Source organism: Narcine bancroftii, chromosome 1 (assembly GCF_036971445.1).
Source record: "Narcine bancroftii isolate sNarBan1 chromosome 1, sNarBan1.hap1, whole genome shotgun sequence".
NCBI classification, from domain to species: domain Eukaryota; kingdom Metazoa; phylum Chordata; class Chondrichthyes; order Torpediniformes; family Narcinidae; genus Narcine; species Narcine bancroftii.
The window spans coordinates 230,543,226-230,561,480 of NC_091469.1; the positions used below are offsets into that span (position 1 = coordinate 230,543,226).

General features: G+C 37.5%; 1 long non-coding RNA gene across 4 annotated transcripts in view; it reads right to left on the reverse strand.

Moving 5' to 3' along the window:
- The window catches only part of LOC138750370 (uncharacterized), a 46,682-nt gene that overhangs the window by 23,869 nt on the left and 4,558 nt on the right, over positions 1–18,255 (reverse strand). For 3 of the 4 annotated variants that reach the window (XR_011349343.1, XR_011349337.1, XR_011349309.1), the window contains 2 exons: positions 14,830–14,926; positions 6,645–6,785 (listed from right to left, as the gene is read on the reverse strand). This is a non-coding gene — a long non-coding RNA (uncharacterized lncRNA). The remainder of the gene's footprint in view (positions 1–6,644; positions 6,786–14,829; positions 14,927–18,255) is intronic. The other variant, XR_011349351.1, reaches the window with a different exon arrangement.

Consider the following 18,255-nt stretch of genomic DNA (forward strand, 5'->3'; position numbering starts at 1 on the left):
ACCTATGGCATAGGGAATATTTAAAGTGATATGTGAGTGGAAAGAAAAGGGTTGAGAACCACTGACACAGGTAATTGGACCCAGAATACTGCCTTGAGGTTTTCCGAAAACAAGAAAATAATATAAATGAGATATTCAACTTAATCTCTCAGTTTCAAATGGAAAGTTTAATTTTTACTCTAATTTTCTTTTCCAGTTCAGAATTTAAACCATTACAAGACCTTGCAGGAAAAAAAATGCAGGAGAAGTATTTATAGATAAAACTTAATGACACTTTTATTTTCATTCTAAACTAAAATGGTAAGAGGAAATTTTAAAATTGTACATGAATGGGTTATTTTTAAATGATTTAATGGAGAGGGAAGAGTCTTCATCCATTCCATATGCTTGGCTTGAAACTAACTCATGATGTTGTAACTTATTCTAAACATTGCCTGGTATTGAATTCCACAAAAAGAATACTTTACAAATTTGAAATGCTAACACATGTGAAATATATCAAACTATTTTAAAAGGCACCATGCTATATAGTTGGACTTTTAAAAATATTTTTATGTTTAATTTGATGCTTTCTAGGATTACAGGTCAAAACAAAGTTGGTAATCGCTTGCAATGTTCGAGATACATCTGATGCTCAGTGGTTAAGCACAAAGATTGACATTTAGGGACAGAGTTCAAAGAGATAGTCCATTTCTAGAATACTGGTTAAAATGGATGAAAGTGATGCCATGAGGCATAAAAAGGAACATATGTGTTTCATCAATGGTAAAGAAACTACCAGCACTGAAGGCAAGTATTGACCCCTGGAAGACAGCATAACCTGCTAAATAAAGGCACTTTACCTCTTGTATTCGCAACTGAATTGGAATTATGCTCCTAATTAACCCATATTTTTTTTTGTTCAGTATTATATTTCCTTCCCACTGAAAACTTTACAGCAGGGTGTAGGAAACCCTTTCCCTCATTACCTGTAAAATATTTTGATGATGGAAATGCACTACCGAATTATTGAAACAAATAAATCCTCTTCCCCCAATTAATTTCAATCAGAAACATGATTCTCACATTGATACTGCTTCAGAGAACTCACATGATCAACCACAAACTATTCCATGGATAATAATCCAGATGTTACATTCAGGGAAACAACTCAGATGTGCCTTACCTTGAGCAAGTGATTCCACGGAGAACCACCAGCTACTTTTGGCCAACCGTTCAGCACTTCTCTCCACACGAATAATATCTTCTTCTTTGGCTTGGCTTCGCGGACGAAGATTTATGGAGGGGGTAAATGTCCACGTCAGCTGCAGGCTCGTTTGTGGCTGACAAGTCCGATGCGGGACAGGCAGACACGGTTGCAGCGTATACAGTCCAAACAAATACCCTCGATGAGCTGGATGTCAGGTTCTGAGCCATCTGACCGCTGACTTTGCTCCACTTATGAGTACTGTGGTGGAGGAGGCTTTGACGTTTACAATAGGGTACGCATGTGTACAAACTCAGAGCCTATTTCTTTAGTCATCCCTTTTAATGAAAATACGTGAAAACTGATAGATTAGTTAAATAATTTTTAATTAATGGCTTGACTTTGATTATATTATTTAACAATAATAATAACTGAGATCTCTTAGCACTTGTGCACTTTGATGCTGACAAGCAGTAGGTTCAGGGAGCAAACCAGCTTCAGGATGACCAAACACAATGGTAAAGTGGCTGCACTCCCTGTTACTGTGGAGTGAATTGGGCAGCAGTGTGCAGGGTCTGACATGTAGGGCAAAATGGTTCTAATTATCTGACTCTTCCACCGGCTTTGCTCACAACGTCAGGTGACTGGCTCAGCATTGAGAGTGATGAAAAGCCATGTGGTTACAGCACCCACTCATCACTAACCCCCCCCCCAAGCCAGTCACTATCCACCAGTCACAACCCATCAAACAGCCACTATCCCCCCAAGTAGTCACTACCCCCCAAATAGTGAATACCCTCCCAAGTAGTCACTACCCCAAAGCCAGTCACTACCCACCAGTCATGACCCATCAAACAGCCACTAACCCCCAAGTAGTTAATTCCCTCCAAAACAGCTGCTACCCCCCCAAACAGTCACTACCTCCAAGTAGTGTACCCCTCAAATAGTCAGTACCCAACAGTCACTACCCCCCCCCCCAAAAAGTGGTCACTAGCCACCAAGCCAATCACTACCCACCACATCAGTCACTCATCATAACAGAATATTTGGGTTGGTGAAAGTGAATGTTAATGGTCCAACCAGTCATAATTTCAGCAAAATGAACACAGCTTTGAAAATATAACAAATACATTCAGAATCTTACTCCTTCAGAACTTAATTGTTGTGGATGTTTTTATTTCTTTCATATTTTTCTCTCTGTCACTAATCATTCATTAAAGATAGAACACTATTACTATGTATTTTTTATATCTCTTTGAACTGTATGTGTTTATAAATTATAATAATAATAAAAAGATTCAAAAAGAAAAAAAAAGAACACGACAGCAGAGTACAGGCTCTTTGGCCCTCAATGTTGTACCGACCCATATATATCCCTACTACTAAACCTATTCTACCTCATAACCCTCTATTATTCCATCATCCATATGTCTAAGTCTCTTAAATTCCTCCAGTGCTTCAGCCTCCACAATCATCCCTGGTAAGGCATTCCAGCTACCCACAACTCTGTAAAAAAAAAAACATGCCCCTGATATCTCCTCTAAAATTACCTCCCTTAACTGTGTACACATTTCCTCTGGTGTTTGCTGACCCTGGGAAACAGGTCCTGGCTGTCCACCCTATATTTGCCTTTCATAATCTTATAGACCTCTATCGAAACTCCTCTCATCCTTCTACACTCCAAAGAGAAAAGTCCCAGCTCTGCTCACCTTGCCTCAAAAAACTGCCTTTCCAATCCAGGTAAATCTCTGCACCCTCTTCCATTGCTTCCACATCCTTCCTACAATGAGGTGACCAGAACTGAATGCAATATTCCAAGTGAGGTCTCACTAGAGATTTGTCGAGTTCCTGCACCCATTATCATGTGTGAAGATGCCAGGAGAGGACAAAAGAACTCCCGGGCTGACATTTGTGTCATCGTGCTTCAGCCTCCTCTCCTTATTGTGATGATTGTTGGTCAGCTGGGGCAGCATGAGAACTTTCAGAGACAAGATGGAGGGGGTAAAGGTGGGCAGGGGCTGGCTACACTGCTGCTCACCTGCCTCCAAGAAGGTAGTTAAGCCTTGATGGAGATCTTCAGCACTCCTTTAAGTGTTTTGTGGTCAGGCCACATTAAAAATAAGAAAAAATGTGTTTGACAGATCCTCCACTCAATAGAGTCACGTCAAGGCGGCATTGCTGCTTCTCTGAGTGAAAGGTCAAGTCACACCACGTTTATTGTCATCTGATTGTACAAGTACAACCCATGAAATCGTGTTCTCCAGTCCTCAGTGCAAAATGTGCACACATAGAACCAGACATAACACACATACAGAAAAACAAAACATACGCAGGCCAAGTATTATATCGATAAACTTAAGTCCATTTGTTTTGTGAATATGAGAGTCTCGGATGTTTAGAGTGACCAGTTCCTTCAGTCGTTCAGCATTCTCACTGCCCATGCGAAGAAGCTGTTCCTCAACCTGGCAGCGCTGGCTCTGATACCCCTGTAAAGGAGGTTTCATTTATCAATTCCTCTCTAAGTATAATTAAAGCTTCAGCTTCAATGAGAAAATATGGAAGAAAGCTCTTCAAATGTCGGAAAGGCCTACTAGAGCTTGTTCCCTGCACATGCACGAACACCTTGAATCATTTCAGAATTGGAAGCAGGTGTGAATCAGGACTGGGGAGCATATCCAATTGAAGTAACAGCTGGGTACTTTATAAACATCATTCTAAACCCAATATAAAATGTTAACTGCAAACAGTCTTTTTTTTCCCTCATGCCCCACACACAAGAGATCCTGGTGCACTTTATTCCAAGGATGAGCTTAAGTACAATTTCATATCATGTACTATATTCCTGTTGAACAATAAAGCTGTTATTCCATGTATAAAATGACAAGAGGTAACGTTGCTCAAAATAGTGGATGATGCCCTCTATTCTTCCAATGTATCAATTGGAAAAGAACAAGCAGAGTGCACACCTGGGCTGTGAACCTCCTAATTAAATTCAATTTTAGGTTCACGTTTATCATCATCTGATTGTACAACACAACAAAATAGTGTTCTCCAGTCCTCAGTGTAAAAACAGACAGATACTTATCCAGACATAATACACATACAGAGAAATGATACATATGCAGTATATATATATAAAAATAAATAAACTCCGATTATCCAAAATGGTCGCATCTGGGCCTATGTCAGATAAACATTTTTTTGGATAACTGGTCAATTTTTAAAAAACAGCCCAGTAGTAACAGCAAATCACTTGCATCAATATTTAAACAACAACAAACAACAATGGAAGGTTTTTTAAGCATTAAAACAATGTCTAATTCTCACCAAAAGAATTTCTGGCCACAACGCAACCACCAATCACCAAGACTCCCAACAACTCTGCATCACTGCCACTGATCTCCAGGGAGGCTTCCTGGGCTGGTGGAATACTCACTAGTGAGTCGGCGGGCTCCTGTCTCCCCGGTCACCAGAGCCCCCCACGGCCCGAGTCCTGACTCCGAATCCTCGCCTAGGCCTACCGCACACGCACAGTGGGGAGCCCAGTGTGTGGTAGTAGGCTGAGGGGAGGGATCAGAGTACCGTTAGGAGCTCCGGTGTGCTGAGGAGGAAGGGAGGGAATGCCACTAAGCCTGAAGTCCCACTGTTGCCCAGGAGGCTGCTCTCCTTGATGACGCCAGGACAAGGGATTCTTCTGACTGCTTGCGGCTGGGAGACAGTGGCACGCAGTTCAGAGGGAGAGTTGGAGAGAAAAGTCAATAGGGGAAGGTAAAGAAGAAATGGAATGCGAGAGGGGAAGGAGTTACCCGAAATGAGGACAATCGTTCTAATTTCATGTCGGGTGTATTTATTGCTAGATCACATACAACACTATAGTAGTGTGAACCGGAGCAGGCTTAACACACAGCCCTGAGGTGCATGAGTGCTTAACGTGATGGTGCTCAACCATCTCCTGCCGACAAGGACAGATTGTCGCCTTTTCATTAGGAAGTCCAGAATCCAGTTACAGAGAGGGGTGTGGAGTCCCATTGAGGACAGCTTCTCCGCCAGCCTCTGGGAAATGATCATATTAAATACCGAGCTGAAGTCATTGAACAGCAGCCTGGTGTATGAAGCAAGTCAGGACAGTGTGGAGGGACATGGATAAAGTATCATTAGTGGTATGGTTTCTTCTATAGGTGAATTGAAATGGGTCCAATGATCCTGGGAGGTGCACTTTGATGCGTTCCATCACCACATGCTTGAAGCATGTGGAGGTAAGTGCCTTGGGGCAGTATCCATTGAGGCCTATTACTGTCACCCACTTTGGTACTGGGATGATGGTAGCTGTCTCAAAACCTACAGGGACAATGGACTACTGTAGTGACATGTTGAAGATTTCTATAAGGGCCTCCATCAGTCAGTCTGCACAGATCTTCAGTACCCAATAAGGTCTGTTATCCGGTCCCTCTAACTTGTGAGTACCCCTTGGGTAGGGTTCTCCTCATTCAGCCACAGCTATGCAGGGGACCTGTTCGTCAGGGGACATGGAACTTTCTTCAGTATCTGCCTGTTTTTCTCATCGAACGTGTATAAAAGATGATCAATCTGTCCAGAAGAGAGGCATAACCATGCTTTAGCTCTCTGATTGTAGGGGAGAGTTCACAAGACTATAATGTGAAAGAACAGAAGTAGGCCATTGAGCCCATCAAATCTGCTCCACAACTCCAACCTGAGCTAAACTGTTCTCACATCTAGTTGCTAATTCTGGCCTTTTCCTCATACCCCTGATGCCCTGACTCATTGAATATCTATTAATCTCCTCCTTAAACTCGTCCAATGATCAGGCCTCCACAGCCATACGTGACAATGAATTTCATAAATCCACAACTCTCTGGCTAAAGAAATTTCTCCTCATCTCTGTTTTAATGGGTACCTTCTAATTCTAAGAATATGCCCCCTTGTCCTGGATTCACCCACCAAGGGAAACATCTTATTCACATCTTCTCTGTCCAATCCTTTCAGCATTCAAAATATTTCTATGAGATCCGCTCTCATTGTTCTATACACTAAAGTTCTGCCCTGCCCATCCTGAAGGCAGTACCACAAGTGCCTGGACCTCTGCATCCAACCAATCTGGTTGTGAAGCACTTGATTTTGGTTTCAGTATGTCCAGCAGCAAAAAAAAGATAGCAGCCAAAAGTCAAATCACTCCAGTCAACAGGAAATCTACATCGAACGCAAGAAATGTCAAAGCTCTTGCAGATGTAGAAAGTGGAACTCAGACAAGCTTTTAAAAGAGTTGGCAATGTTACTTACAGTAATTCAGAAAAGACTGTTGGTTATCTCAACTTCCTTCCGAAGAAACAAGATTCTCATCAAATGTCACCACCAGAAAAAGCAAATTCTGATTGTGATGTTCACATGTACACTTCATTTGAATTGAGGAGCTAGAAGTATAGGAGTGTGTAATACCAACCTCATGCATGCATTCACTGCATGTGACCAGAGTCGAATTTCCATATCCGTGTTGACATTTCAACCTTCATTTCTTCGATGTTGATCGCAAATTCTGGCCCATATTTTCTCGAATTTTCTCCTGCTTCCTCGATATTGGGAGCTGGATAAATGCAAGTCAGTGAGTCGTAGTGACGCAACATCAATAGCTCCAAAAGACTGGAAGTTACGCAAAACTGACAGGCTTTTATTCACAATAGAAGGAAGGCACATCCATGCTGGTCGACTGACCTGAACTGGGGAGGGGGCTGTGGAATGGTCACCTTTATTCAGGAGTCTGTGATGGAGCCACAGGTACAGTCAGCCAATGGGTATGCCCCAAGAGATAAATATACAGATAGTAGTTTACCACACATAGAACACTACTGCACAGAAACAGGCCCTTCAACCAGCATAGCCCTTCCTGATATTATTCTACATAGACTCACTGACCTACACCTGGACCATCGCCCTCCAAATTCCTACCATCCATATACCTATTGTAAGGTAAAAAGATCATGAGATGGGACCGGAGAAGGAGTCACCCAGTACTAAGGAGTAACAGAATGCAGATGTGACCTTGTACACTCAAGATAAGCTTGGCACTAACAAGCTGATGAGCAGCAGACTAACAGTGAAGGGTAGCAACAGCTTATTCATTGGACAGTGTAATGGTATGATAATTTACTAAGTATATGTCCTGAGGTATAAAAAAACACCACTTGCTGATATCAGGAGAATGCGCCTTCTCCAACTAACACTGTTAGTTGTAAGTGTTACAATCCGGTAATAAAGAACCTTGATTTCGACTCAGTCTGGTGTCTGACTCACTCATTCTTGAACAAAGCAGACCTAACGCTATCCAAATTAGTCTTAAATGTCAACATCGAACCAACAAATACCACACCGGCTGGCACTCATTCCATGCTCTCTCTGATCTCTCTGTGAAGAAGTTCCTCTTTATAATCATACTCACGCTAAACATCTCACCTTTAAACCTCGTCCTTGTCTCACCCAACCTCAGTGGAAATAGCCGGCTTGTATTCATTCTATAGTTACTCCTCATAACTTTATATACCTCTATCAAATCTTCCCTCATTCTGTGACACTCTGAGGAATAAACTTCTAACTTATTTTACCTTTCCCTGTAACTCAGTTCTTCAAGTCCCCAAACCATCCTTGTAAATCTTCTCTGCACTCTTTCAATTTTTTGTACATCTTTCCTGTAATTAAGTGACCAAACCTGCACACAATCCTCCAAGTTATTATAGCACAGAAATAAATTTACTTGCAGAAAGCAGAGGGTAGTAGTGAATGGAACATATTCTCCCTGGGGGTGAGTGACTAGTGGAGTTTCACAGGAATTTGTTCTGGGATCCCTGCTCTTTGTGACATTTATAAATGTTCAAGACAAGGAAGTAGAGGGATGGATCAGTAAGTTTATGAATGTTGGAGATGTCGTGGATAGTGTAGAAGGTTGTTGAAGGTTACAACAGGATATAGACAGGATGCAGAGTTGGTGGAAAAGTGGGAGATGGAGTTCAATCCAGATAAGTGTAAAATGATGCATTTTGGAGAGTCAAACCTGAAGGCAGGGAAGGTGGTTAATGGCAAGATTATTAACAGTGTTAAAGAACAAAAGGACCTTGAGATCTACACCTATAGATCCCTCAAGGTGTCACACTGATAGTGCAGTTAAGAAAGTTTATGACATGCTGGCCTGCATTAGTCAGGTCGTATTGCAGATCTATAAAACTCTGGTTAGATCACACTCGGAATGTAGTGTTCATCATAGTTTTCCCCTTGCCAGCTCTATTATATATCTTTTTCAACCTTCTTTGTTAGACACAGGTTTCAAGAAGTGGTGCAGATTAGGTATTAAAAGTTTTAAATACTTTTCATTCAAAAAAATGTTGCTTCATTTGAATGATTGACTACAAAATTTAAACTTCCTAACAGACATTTTTCAGATATTTACAAATTAGTCATTTTATTCAGTCCAAACTTTCTGAAAATTTTATGTATTAGTATCATACATACATTTCAAATGAGCTTGCATTGTCATTACACAATAAATACCAAATAATTTTCAATTTTTACCCCCTACCTCCCACCTTCCCTAACCCTTACAGATAGAAAAAGAAAAATATAGAAAAAATAAAAGCATACATTCATAGTAATACTTGCAATTACGTTAATAATACCATATATATATTTATTTCTTGATGTAAGTGACATATTTTCAAGGAGGGAGTTGGATGAGGAGGTCTGGATTAATCTATATCCATAAATCTCATACAAGGCTCACAGATATGTCAAAAATTGTCATATTCATCACTCATATTATAAGTATTTTTTTCTAATGGGAGACAATATTTTATTTCATTAAAAACCATTTTTCTATTTTTACGTTTCTTTCCAATTTCTACACACTTCCTCGCTACTGCCGTTGCTAAACTCAAAAATCTTTTTTTTCATATTTGTATAACTCCAGCTTAATATCTTTATCATATATATTGCCCAACAAAAAGATTATTGGATCTATTTTAATCTTTGCTTTTAATATCTTCTCTAACAGAGCACATAATTCTTGCCAAAAATCTTTTACCTTTTCGCACAACCATACTAAATGCAAGAAATTACCAACCTTTTTTTTACATCTAAAGCATTGAGTAGAGAAATTTGGGTTAATTTTATTCAACTTACATAGTGTATAGTACTTATGATGTAAAAAAAAATTGAACCATTTGATATCTGATATTAACTGTATAAGTTACACTGTCTCTACATAGTTTTGTCCATATTTCCTCTTGAATTTATATATTTAAGTCCTGTTCCCATTTCAATTTAGTTTTATACAGATCTTTTTTTTCCTTTGTTTCTTGTACTTTATTATACATGGTAGTTATAAACCTAATAATAAAGGCAGCTGTTATAATATTTTCAAATTGACTATACTTCAGAAATCTCAAACCTGTTCCTATTTTCCTCTTCAAATATGATCTTAATGGATAACATGCAAATATTGTGTTTTGTGGTATCCCATATTTCTCCTTTAATTGATCAAATGTCATAAAAATTGTACCTCTAAAACAGTCTTGAATTTTCTGTATACTTTTTTCATACCAAATGTCAAATAAAGAATTGGAAATGGAAGAAGTTGATTTTGTATTAAAGTTAATTGAGCCAACTGATAAATCTTTATTCCTCTTTCCACATGTATCCCATTCCATATTTAAAACAAATGATTTAAAATTGGTATTCTTTCCTACCTTTAAAAATGTCATAGTTCCATTTATATAGTATTTACTCTGGAATTTCTTCACTTATATTATTCATCTCAAAGTATACCCATGGTACTTTTTCCCCTCTTTGATACCAAGAGGACAAAAATCCCAATTGAGCTGCCTTATAGTAACTTTTAAAATTTGTTAGTCTCAAACCTCCTTGATCTTTTACTTGTCCTTGCTGATTTTCCTCTCCACAAAAACTCTCTGATACTCTTATTTAATCATCTAATAAACATTTCAGACACCTAAACTGGTAATGTTTGAAATAAGTATTGAATTCTAGGAAAAATAATCATTTTTATACAATTCACCTGGCCTATTAATGCAATTGGTAATTCCTTCCATCTTTTAAAATCTCCCTCTAATCTTTTTTAAAGTGGTAAATAGTTCAATGTATACAAATTATTGAATTGTTTACTTACCATTATCCCCAAATATTGAACCACATCATTTTGCCATTTAAATTTACTAACTTTTTACATTGTATATCGTTCGCATTAACTATTGGTATCATTTCACTTTTATCCACATTAACCTTGAATCCTAATACTAATCCATATTCTGTTGATCTTTCATTTAATTTATTCAATAAGATTTCTGGTTTAGTCAAATATACTATAACATCATCTGCAAAAAGACTAATTTTATGAACTTTGTCTCCTATCTCAAAACCAATAATATCCTCATCTCTTCAAATCACTTCGGATAATGGTTCTATTGGCATTGCAAATAAGAATGGTGAGAGTGGACAAACCTGCCTGGAAAACCTTCCCAATTTAATCAAACTCAACATTTGACCATTTACCACTACCTTCGCCTTTGGCTCATTATACAATGCTTTTATAAATTTCAGAGAATCTAAACTTGTATAACACCTTAAATAAAAAGTCCCATTATAATCTATCAAACACTTCTTCTGCATCTAAAGTAACTGCTACCGCTGGCACTTTCCTTTATTGAGTTACACTTATCAAACTTAAAAATCTCACTATATTATCATCCGTCTTTCTTTTTGTAATAAGCCCTGTCTAGTCCATATTGATTAATTTTGGAAGAATTTTAACCAAACAATTCACCCACAATTTGGATACAATTTTATAATCTACATTTGAAGAAGATATTGGTCTATTATGAGGCTGCTTGTAATGTTTCTTTCCTTCTTTTGGTATTACCTTTATCAATGCCATCTTGAAAGATTCTGGTATATCATTTACTCCTCTCATTTGATCTAATATCTCTTTAAAAATTGGCACCAACAATTCCTTAAATTCCTTATAAAATTCCACTGGGAAACCATCTTCTCCTGGTGTTTTATTATTTTGCAATGTTTTCAAAACATCATATATCACATCTTCTGCAAAGTATTAGATAATTCTTTCTTCTCCTCTTCACACAAATTTGATACTTGGATTTGTTGGAAATATTGATCAATTTTTATTTCATCTTATTTTAATTCAAACATACAACTTCCCATGAAACTAAAATTTTGATTTTCTTGACATAAATCATCTGATTATTTTTGTCTTTCATTGCTATTATAATCCTAGATACCCGTTCTTTAACTGCCATGCCAACATCTTATAAGCTCATTCTCATAGCTCATAATATCTTTCTCAACTCTATATGTTTATATCATATTAAGCTTGTCCTGTTTAGTATCCATTAATTTTGTCTTTTCCTCATTTGGACTAATTTGTATTGTTTCCTCTAAATCAGATATTTCATTTTTTCTAATTGATCTACTTTTTAAAAATAGTCCTTTTTTAAATTTTACCATATAACTAATTATTTGTCCTCTTAAATATGTCTTTAAAGTGTCCCATATAACAAATTTATTCTTTATCAAATCTTTATTATTTTCCATTAAAAAAACAATTTGTTTTCTTACAAAATCACAAAAATCTTTCCTTTTCAACATTTCCACCTATATCCATTAACTTTTTCTTCTTCACATACTATGGACAACAGTAAAGGGGAATGGTCCAAGATGGTACATGCAAGATATTCCACCTGCTGAACTCTGGGTTGAACTTGAACTGCCAGTAAAAACATATCAGTTCATGAATATGTCTTATGGCGAGAGGAGTAAAATGAATAATCTTGTTATTCATATGCATTTTTCTCCATATATCTATCAATCCTATATCCACTATTAATTCTTTTACTTCCTTAGACACTTTACTATCTCCTGTATATCTTCTTGATCCATCCATTTTGGAATTTAATGTCAAATTAAAATCTCCTCCCAATAAAATCTTACCATTGGCATTTGACAGTTTAATAAAAACATCTTGCATAAATTTACTATCTTCTCTATGGGATATATAGATTCCACAAGGTCCAATTTTCTAAATATATTTGACATTCTACCAAAACAAACCTTCCTGCTGGATCTTTTTCTACATTTAACATTTTTATTGCTAGATTATTATTTATCAATATTGCTACTCCTCAAGCCTTTGAGTTAAATGAAGATGCCACTACTTTATCTACCCAGTTTCTTTGTAATTTATCCAATCCCTTCTCCACTAGATGTGATTCCTGTAAGAAATGCTGTCTATATTTTTTCATAAATAGCTTTTTTAACGTTTTATTTGATTTTGTATCCCATTAATATTAAAACTCAAAGTTAATCTTCCCAATCATTTTTAATCAAATAATCCCCTACTCATCCAGGCTTCATCTTCCAAATCCCCCTCTGACATAAAAAAGTATTATAATTAATTAGATCTATTATACAAATAAATGTGTAGAAATGAGAAAAGTTAGATAATAAGATAGAATTCCCCCAAAAAGGCGCATACTGTTAACGTACCCCTTTTACTTCCCTTATTTGTTGGAGTGGTAGCCAGTCCTACATCTGCACACAGGATTCAGTGCCCACCCCCAGCATCTTGAACTAACTAGACTCAACATATATCTTGTCATTTACTTAACTACCTATTATTATCTTGTCTTAACTCCCTACCCTTATATTCTTAAGAAAAGTCAAATGAACACATTTATCTTTCAGCTTTACCATCAGACCAATCAGTAAACCTCTTTACCCATTACTTTAGCAGACAAAGATTCAGCAAAAACTTTAGTGTCAATGGGATCTGAAAAAAATTTGTGCTTATCATCAAGAATTTTTTTTTAATACAGCAGGGTATCTCAAAACAAAGGCGTAACCCTTTTTCCACAATATAGTTTTTGCTACATTAAATTCCTTTCTCTTTCTCAACAGTCAAAACTTATGTCTGGATAGAAAAAAAATTTTATTTCCATTGTAGATCATTAGGGCTTGCCTTGCCTTTGCTTGCTTTGCTGCTAATTCCAACACTTTCTCTCTCACCTCGTATCGAGGGAAATTGACCAATATTGGACAGAATTTTGACCTTCTTGCAGCTTTGGTCCTAAAGCTCTATTTGCTCTCTCAATTTCAAAGTCTCCTTCAAATTCTTCCACTCCCAATACTTATGGTATCCAAACTTGTAGGTATTTCTTCATATCTTGATCTTCATCACCTTCTCTCAACCCCATGATTTTAATGTTGTTTCTTCTACTGTAATTTTCCAAAGTATCCATCTTCTGACTAAATTGTTCCTTACTTTTGACTCTGCTTGCAATGTTTTTACTTGATCTTTTAACTGCTGTACTTCATTTCCTTTTATTCTTTCTTCCATAACTTCCAATTTTTTATCCATTTGCTTTAAAGTACTCTATACTTGAACAGTTACATCTCTAGTTTCTGTCACTTCATCAGATATAACTTTGTGGCAGTGATTCTTTCAAAGTCCATTGCAAATCGCCCATATACATTTTAACTTCCGAAGCCAGTAGTAAAGTTTCCTTACCAACTTCTCTGTATCCTTGTTCTGAATCTGATTCAGCTTCTACCTCTATTAATTCTTCACTAGGTTCACCCCCCCCCCCCCCCACCCCAGAGCTGTCAGCTTCTGGATATTTTTTTTAAAGTGTCTCATTTTTTTTCTTGTCCACGCAGGCACGAGGAGTTGCACCTGCACATTAAGTGCTCTTCCACTGTGAGCAGCGGCCATTGTCGGGGCGACCTTGGGCAAAGGCGTTAAAGGTCTCCTTTGCTCCCTGGCATTCGCTACAAAGAACCAGCTTCTGGACAGCTCCAGGCTCCTTCTTTGAGGTAGGCCTAATTTCTCTCTCTGTCCTTTTCTTTTTCCAGATCTAAAACTATAGTGGCAGGCTTTTCCTTCCTTGGTGACATTCTGCTCTTTTCTTCAGCTCTTCCGACGGCTTATTTCACTATCCTTTTGAACTTTTGTATACTTATTTTTTTAAACTCTTCTCTAAAATTTTTCGGGGAGAGTAGGGATTCCGTTACTAACCCCACTTCATCTCGTGGCATGCCCCCCAGTCCAAACTTTCTGATTTCCTTCGAATTCCCGGAAAAAAATATTCTTTATTTACTTCTCAATTTGCAATTTTCTCATGGTGGTTTAATATCAATAATTTATAATAACTTAATGGAACAGCCTCAGTGACTGGGATTAAGAATGATTGGGAACGTGATTTGAACATATCACTTTCAGATAAGGACTGAGACACCACTCTTAATTTGATTAATGAGTCTTCATTTTGTGCACGACATTGTTTGTTACAATTTAGGGTGGTGCATAGAATACACGTCTAAAGTTCAATTGTTTCATTTTTATTCTGATATTGATTCACTGTATGATAAATGTAAAATCTTTGAAGCTTCGCTGAATCATATGTTAACAAGATTATTGAAAAATATTTTCCAAACTTTATCAGTAATTTTTTTAAGATCAAATTACAACCATGCTCTAATTGCTTATTTGGTTTTTCTCAAGAAGAGGATATATCCTTGACTTCCTCTCAAAAGAAAATTCTTGCTTTTACCTCGCTGATAGCTAGTCGAGCAATTCTGATGAAATGGAACGATAACTCTTCACTCACTCATATTCAATGGTTTCATGATACCATGTCTTACCCAAGTCTGGAAAAAAATTAGATAGAATGTCAAAGATTAACATCAAAGATGTAAAGTTTGATTTTCTTAAGATGTGGGCTGATTCATGGAAATATTATCACAACTTGAAGATTTAAGGTGTACAGATGCTCTGGAGACTCCCTGCCTGGTATTTGAAAGTTATTATTTGACTCATTTCTATATAATTTATACCTTAAGCTTATTTAGAGGGAGGGGTTGGATTATTGGGGGGGGGGTCTCTTTCCTCTTTTTTTCTTTGTTCACTTATTAGTAGAATTAAACTAGATAAAGATAGGTTTAATTATAAATATTGATCAAATTACAAAATAAGAATATACCTAAGAAGTACAAAATCCCTTGTTTTCTTTAAGGGAATCTTAATTATATCTTACCTATTTTCTATTCAGCATTAATTTTGTCTATATTAGGAGGAATGGATTAACTGTTAACTCAATATAATCATAGAATTTGATGTTTTTAGTGGGATAAGTAAATAATTATGGTTATACTTCCGATTTACAATTTTGTGTGACATGTTAATGATATGATTTGATTTATGTTATAAATGAAAGACTATGTTCATAGGGTAATTTCTATTAAACTCAATAAAAACATTTTAAAAAGAAAAGGAATGTTGTGTTCAGTTCTGTTTGCCTCGGTACAGGAATGATGTGAAAGCGACAGAGAGGATACAAAGGAGTTTTATCGACATTGCCTGGATGGGAGAACATGCCTTTTGAGGCAAGGTTAACAGAGCCTTTCTCTTTTCACTGAGGAAATTTTATAGAGGTCTATAAAATTAGGGGAGGATAGATAGGGTGGACAGGCAACATCTTTTTCCTGGGGCAGGAGTAGCAAACTGCAGAGCACATCTATACAGGATGAATGGAGGAAAATTTAAGAGAGACGTTAAGGGCCAGTTTTTATGCAAAGAGAGTAGTGAGTGCCTGAAAGGCACCGCCAGGGGTGGTGATGGAGGCTGGTACAATAGGAACATTTTTTTTAAACTCTCAGATGGGCTCATAGATATAAGAAAAATAGAAGGCTAAGGGTGTGAGGTAGGGAAGGTTTAGTTTGTTGAGTAGGTTTATGTTGGTTGGCACCACAACATGGGCCAAAGGGCCTGTATTGTGCTGTAATGTTTTTGTTCTACTTTAAACAACAGTCAGGTTGAAAAGCTACAGCTTAACAGGACATATCAAAAACACCAATGGGAGCAACAGTCAACTTGGATTTCCAGAAAGACAAGCTTTTAGTTATTTGAGTACACCACAGTGAATATGGGAACACCAATGGGTGTGATGTACTTTGATTTTCAAAAATTTTTGACCAACTCCCATATGAAAGATCACTGTGTAAAACTAAACTGGAATTTGTTGGAAATAATTTTGTTATCTGCATGAATCTTTGTCTATATTAACAATTTGGATTGCAATTTAGTTAACACTATTGGTACATTTGCAGAGGACTCCAACATTGGTAGCATAGTGGACAATGAGGAAGGATGTCCTAATTCACAACAAGACCAAGATAAGCTGGGAAGGTTGGCAAAGGAGTTGCAAATGGAATTTAACACTAATGAACGTGAGGTGTTGTGCTTTGGGAAGTCAAACCAGGGTAGGACTTGCACACTAAATAGCAGGGCCCTCGAGAGTATTGGAGAACAGAGAGCCAAGGGGCAGCGAGGCATAGTTTCCCAAAAGTGGCAACTCAGGTGAACAGGGTGATGAAGAAGGCATTTGGCAATCTAATGTGTACAAAATTTTCCATCTCATGATACAACTGGATAAGGTGTTGAGGAAACCACACATGAAGTACATTGTGCAGTTCTGCTCACTCAGGACTAGGAAGGCCGTCAACAAATTGGCATGGGTGCATAGGACATTCACCAGGACTGGAGAGCTTCAGTTTTAGGAGAAGGTTAGTTTGGATAGGTTTATTCTCTGGAGTGTTGGAGGCTCAGTGGTGACCTTACAGAAATTTATAAAATCATCAGGAGCATGGAGAAAGTAAATACTCCCCAGGGCAAACAATTCTAGACCTAGAAGACATATGTTAAAGAAAAGAGAGAAGAGATTTAAGGGAGAAACATGACAGCCAACTTTTTCACTCAATGGGCAGTTCATATCAAGAACAAGCTGCCAAAGGAAGCAATAGAAACAAGTATAATTACAATATGAAAAAGGGATGTAAATAGAAATGGATAGAAAGGGGCATGGACCATTTTCAGACCAACAGGAGTAACTCAGAAGAACAACTTGGTTGGCATGGATAAATTGAGCCAAATGGCTTATTTCCTGCTGTTTGATTCAGTCAAAAATTGGTTAACCAACAAGAAATTAGAAATTGAATAATTAGGTCGTTTTGGTGGTGCAGCAGTAACAAGTGGACAAAATCAATGCTGGAGTTCTTGTGCATTCTCATGGTCTTCTTACCTATGAAAGTAGAGGATATAATTTCCATAGAGGGAGTGCATCAAGTGTTCACCAGACTGATTCATTAGAATGGCAGCTCAGCCATTTAAAGAGAGATTAAGTTGTCTAGATTTGTACTTACCAGAGTTTAGAAAAATGGGAGTGGATCTCATTGAAATCTATAAAATTCTGATACGGCAAAATTGCCTGGATGTGGGGAGGATGTGTCCCTTAGACAGTATCTAGAAAGAGGGGTCACAATCTCAGGCTACAAAGCAAGGGATTTAGGATTGAAAGGAAGAAAAAGTTCTTCCCTCAGAGACTGGTGAAACTGGAATATAGAGGCCAAGGCACTGGATTATTTTAAGAAGGAAAGAGATACATTCCGGTCTCTAAGAGCATTGGGGGTATGGAGAGAGCATATTCATATGATTTATGTTTGTTTTGCATTATGAAATTGTCTCCAAGGCCAGCACTTGTTTTCTATGTTTCATTAATAATGATGCAATAGAGATTAAACTTCTGGAGATGAAGAATGGGCTGCGTGAATCAAAACCTTTATCAGGAAATGGGAGCCATTTTGCTGTCACTTCTTGTGCATGAAAAATTATTTTTCAAACATTGCTTGTTTTCACCCATGTCTTGTTGAAGTCCCAGCTGCCTGTTCATTTGTCACGTTATGGATTCCCTGACTTCAATGCCAGTTCCCCATCTTATTTTCTGTTGACATCATCAACACACATGACCATTGATTACTTTCCAATGGAAACTGTATGAAAAGGTCATGACTTACAGTTCAAGGATCCACACCACCCAGCACACACACTGTTCTCGCTGCTGCCATCAGGAAAGAGGTATCGGTGTCACAAGACTCGCACCACCAAGTACCCATCTGACTCCTCAACAACAAACACAATCAGG